Source organism: Scylla paramamosain, unplaced genomic scaffold (assembly GCF_035594125.1).
Source record: "Scylla paramamosain isolate STU-SP2022 unplaced genomic scaffold, ASM3559412v1 Contig40, whole genome shotgun sequence".
Classification (NCBI taxonomy): domain Eukaryota; kingdom Metazoa; phylum Arthropoda; class Malacostraca; order Decapoda; family Portunidae; genus Scylla; species Scylla paramamosain.
The window spans coordinates 520,001-525,418 of NW_026973705.1; the positions used below are offsets into that span (position 1 = coordinate 520,001).

Here is a 5,418-nt window from a genome sequence, read left to right on the forward strand (position 1 = left end):
TACTAATACTCTCTCGTTATGCAAGGTAGCAGGACTTGTAAGATCTGTTCAATATATACAATGTAGTAAGTATATCGTTCTGAATTCAGCGCAGCTTTAATGAATTATCAAAGTATGGTGGAAAAAAAAAAAAATCTGACATAGGAAAACTATAAGAGGAAGGGCAAAACAGGGCAAGAAAACGAACCTTCTGCCTCACCTGCTCCGAGACAGTAACGCCTACACGCGACGGCAGATGTGAGCAAATTCTGCAGAAGACCCACACACGGACACCAACACACCTGAGAAAAAAGAGAAGACAAAACGTTATTGTTTGCTGAAGGGAATTGGACACGTGAAAAGTCATGTCTATAAAAATGTATAGCATACATTTATCTACTTTAATACTGCTACTGCTGCCGCTGTTATTGCTAGTAGTCATAATGATGATGATGATGATGATGATGATGATGATGATGATGAAGACGACGACGACAATAATGTTAAATAATACAATGGTGTCACCCACTGAAAACGTCGGTGCCTGTTTGTCCCAAGCGAAAGTAATAAAAGGCGGAACGTCACGAGGAGCACCAGTGTGTCACAATGAACTCCCTGAGTCATTTCCTCGGGGTCAGCAATGATTTAATCTATCGCGGCACAATTCAGATGACAAGTAAATCAATACCAAGAAAAATGGTACGGGTATTACACTGTGCCTAAATCGAGCGAGAAGAGCGGCGCTTCTCGTGAACTACCGGTGCTGACAGTGGGCGGGGCGCTGTGAGCAGGTTGTAATAACAATAATAATAACCAAAGACATTTTGGTCTCGGCAGGTAACACGGAAGAAAGACGTTCTAGAAATATAATGACAGTGAATAATGAAATGGAAACCCTGCATGTGAAATGAAATATAATTGGCAATTTCGCTTCAATATTGTCTGAGGGAAGTAGCAGGGCCGCGCGGTGCTCAGCCCGCTGATATCAGGTGTTGCCACGAGCCATATGCATATACTGCTCAAAAGACGACGATGGTGATGACGGTGGTAATGATAATGATCAACATGAAAATGATGATGATTTTTTTCTTTCTTACATGTCGAGGAGGCCAAGGGCACGAAAATGCACGAAAAAAGGCGTGCTCACATAATGTGCCATAAGAGAAACAGAAGAACTAAGAGTGATGACGTGGACTACTACTACTACTACTACTACTACTACTACTACTACTACTACTACTACTGCTACTACTACTACTACTACTACTACTACGACTACTAATACTACTGTTACTGCTGCTGCCAGTGCTGTTGCTGGTGGTGGTGGTGGTGGTGGTGGTAACTTCTATTACTACTAGTACTATTACTACTACTACTATTACTGCTACTACTGATAAAAATTCGATTTTGTACGTAATAAACAACAATAACAATTCTCTTGTTACAGAATGCGAAACCAGAGCACAATGCAAAAGAAGAAAGAAATTACGGAGGATGCAAAATATATATTAATATTATGTAACAAACAAGATTGCTCGCATATCACTGGGAGGGGATGAAGTGTGGCGCGGTGCAGTTAACTTTATTGGCTGTGGTGGTGGTGGCTGTGGTGGTGGTGGTGGTGGTGAGCGCTGTGTCTGTAGTGTTGCACCAAAAGCGGCGTGAAGGCAATTGCAGGCCACGTTAAGATAATAACACGCGCGGTGAAAAGAAGCAGAGAGTAAGCTTACCGTATTTGATGGCTCATAAGACGCTACTTTTTTCTCAGAAAAAGGGTCAGTAAATTAGCCTGCGTCCAATGAGGCAAAGGTCCAACTTTGAGGCAGTAATAGGTTACAAGTCTACGGCAACAGAGGCTCTAAATTCAAACCACAGATGTCTTTGCACAACTAAATAAAGTCATGATTGGTAGTACGCCACAAAATGCTCTTTCTTTCAAGGTACCAATGTGTAGTATCTCATACTTACTGGTAATCCACATAGACTTTGACCAGTCAGGAAGAATTTGCTTAACCATGCACCACTTCTTGGAGTTTTGTTGGGGCAGTGTAGGTTGTGATGTCACAGCCTTTGATGCCCCAAAGGTGAGGTATCCAATTATAATATTAGACTAGATGTGATGGAGCTGGTTGGATTTGTGGAGAAGGTTCTGGCAAGGTGGAGATGGTGCACCACGTTTTTCAAAACAAACGCGGTCGGTTGCGCTCCGACGTGACGTACTCGGTGACACCGAGTGTGACGCCGTTACTGATTGAGGTAAGACAATAGCCACACTTTCATACAATTAAAATTGAACCTATCTTTTTAACATTCTTGCTTTGCATACATATGAAAAAGATTGAAGCTAGAAAAACTTTTCTTTTATGAAAATAGACTAATACACCTTGAGAACGAATATTTCTTCTATAAAGGAATTGAGTGTCATGGGATAGGCTGGCTTGAGGTGATGATCTGCATAATAATAATAAGAATTACATGTGAAAGATGCTAAAAAATAAAGTATGAAAAAATTTTATTATCACTGTAGTCCCTCAGTTAATGGTGCCGCCAAGAGCTAGGTGCAGTTAATGTTTACATTCAGCTGAACCGCATTAAGACTGAAACTCCCCTGCTTACCACACCTTTTGGGCACTAGAGGCTGTGACATCACAGTCTGCATGGCCCCAACTAAAATACCAATAAGAAGATTGTGTTTACACGTCAGCAGGATTGGTACAATCTTGTCTTTCAATACCCTCAACCGAACCATTACGTTCTGGCTTTCAAGGCCCGCAACCTTACCAAGATTTGACTCCAGAAATCCAACCAGCTCCACTGTATCTAGTCTGAAACACTACCTGTATACCACACCTTTGGGACGCCAGGCTGTGATGTCACGGCCATCACAGCCTCAACAAAACCCCAAAAAGAACAAGTAAGCTGCTAGCATAAATTAAACTTTTAAATGCTGAGTATTGGTATCTAATAGTGATCTAAATGCACGTGAGAGTCTTCAAATGTCGCTTGAATTCCTTGACTTCATATCGATAGCCTAAATCTGTTAATTTTTGTTTTTTTCTATTTCAATACATGCCAGAACTGGGTGCGTCTTATGAGCCCGTGCGTCTTATGAGCCATCAAATACGGTAGTTACTCAGACTGCGTAAAAAGTAATATAATTATAAGACATGTAAGAGGAGATGGAATATATTTAACTGACTCACGAACATTTCCCGTGAAGTTAGATGACGCTTTGCTAGGAGGAGAGAATTTATCCTGGGCGGAATTATTTCGAATGTTTTTTCTTTTACGGAGGAATCCTCGGAGGTGAAACTTTAAGGAGCTGAATTTACATTGAGGCGAAAACAAGGATATCCCGAGTTTTTCAGAGAGAGCGACATTAGTTGCAGGCGTGGCAAGGCAATTACAGAATAAGTGAAAACAAGTGTGAACGAGACAATGAGTATAATTAATCACGAGAAAATATCTGGAAGTGCAGAGTATAGAGAAGAGTTACACACGACGCGACGACCACTGCATGGCGATGACTGGTTTACCTCGATGGCAAACACGACGCGCGGACTGGCCGGCGTCACGCGGCAGGTGGCGGGCGAGGTTCTCATCTAGGGATTCAAGACTTGGAGGCGGAGGACGGTGGGAGGTGACGCAGATTGTGTTGCATCTCATGAATGCTTGATTTTCTCGTAGGCGAGTCATACAGTTAGGCTAAAGCTGCTGAAGGGATGCGTAGGCGTAAGAAGCTAATGAAATTAAGACAAGCTCAGTATAAATAAGTTGGTGAGGCAATGCGTAGGCGTAACAAACTTAAAGAATGATGAAATAAATTGGTTATACAAATGAACTTGCTAAGGCGATGCGTTTACATTAAAAAATGTACTTGACAAACGAAAGTGACATTTGCACCTCTTCTTAGCCAAGTGTTCAATGAGCCTTCACTGCCATACACGGATCAACTGCATAGAATATTAGAAAAAACAGATCAAGGAGTGGAATAAATCTGGCAAATAAATGATGAATCAGGGACAACTCACAATACGTAATTATTCACAACGCAAAACAAGGTCAGAACAGAAATTGAGATACAATAACTTAACTATCAGAGAGAAAGAAATACGGTCTGCCTCCTCTGGCACAAAACAACAACAATTTGTGACTGAAGTTGAAAGTAATGGCAACTCCTTAACTCAACCAACCTTACAGTGGCCACAACAAACAGTAAAAAGAAGATAAAAGAAAAGTAAGCCACTCAGGTAAACAACACAGTGAAAACGAGGACAAAAATAACAGATAACACGTCAGGCTGGGAACACGAGAAACTTACACACACACAAATGCACAAAAATAAACCAGAGACTCCAATGGAGGTCTTCCCTAAAGTGAAATACGAGGAAACATTTGTTGAAGCATCTCAGGGTCAGTGTTATGTGGAGGCGAGAGCAAGAGAGCAAGAGAGCGAGAGAGAGAGAGAGAGAGAGAGAGAGAGAGAGAGAGAGAGAGAGAGAGAGAGAGAGAGAGAGAGAGAGAGAGAGAGAGAGAGAGAGACGAGGTAAAGCTGAAGCTAGCAGTGGTGATCGGAATGCTATCCAGCGAATCGAGGAAATGGATAACCAGGCAGTAATTCATTCCAATGCACCCAATTCGCCCGTGAGGAAGGAGCCACTGATGAAGTAGGAACAAGAAGAGAAGCAGCAGGATATAGAGATGGAATAAGAGGAGGAGGAAAAGGAAAAAAAGGGGATATACGTAGATGTGTCTATGGATATCTGGGAAAGAATGAAAAAATTGTGCGATTGGCACTTCTCTAGGGAAAAAATAAACTAACATCTTTGTTTTGAGAGAGAGAGAGAGAGAGAGAGAGAGAGAGAGAGAGAGAGAGAGAGAGAGAGAGAGAGAGAGAGGAACGTAACAGTCGTCCAACCAAGAAAAAACAAAAAAAGGAAACAGACACACTTCATATTCATTCTCTCTGTCGACTTTTTTTTTGTTTGGAGTTACTTCTACATCTATCTGATTTTTTTATTTATTTATTTATTTATTTATTTTTTTGTTTTGTGTGTGTGTGTGTGTGTGTGTGTGTGTGTGTGTGTGTGTGTGTGTGTGTGTGTGTGTGTTTTTTTTTTTTTTTTTTTTTTTTTTTTTTTATGTAGGAAGGATACTGGCCAAGGGCAACAAAAATCTAATAAAAAAAATGCCCACTGAAATGCCAGTCCCTAAGAGGGTCAAAGCAGTGGTCAAAAATTGGTGGATAAGTGTCTTGAAACCTCCCTCTTGAAGGAATTCAAGTCATAGGAAGGTGGAAATACAGAAGCAGGCAAGGAGTTCCAGAGTTTACCAGAGAAAGGGATGAATGATTGAGAATACTGGTTAACTCTTGCGTTAGAGAGGTGGACAGAATAGGAGTGAGAGAAAGAAGAAAGTCTTGTGCAGCGAGGCCGCGGA

At 41.3% G+C, this 5,418-nt stretch overlaps 1 protein-coding gene across 1 annotated transcript in view; it reads right to left on the minus strand.

Moving 5' to 3' along the window:
• LOC135098018 (uncharacterized) overlaps window positions 1-1,058 on the minus strand; it is a 28,049-nt gene extending 26,991 nt beyond the window's left edge. The window contains exon 1 of the mRNA XM_064000198.1: window positions 200-1,058. The gene's annotated coding sequence lies outside the window, so the exon portion shown is untranslated. The remainder of the gene's footprint in view (window positions 1-199) is intronic.
• Between the last annotated feature and the right edge of the window lie 4,360 nt (window positions 1,059-5,418).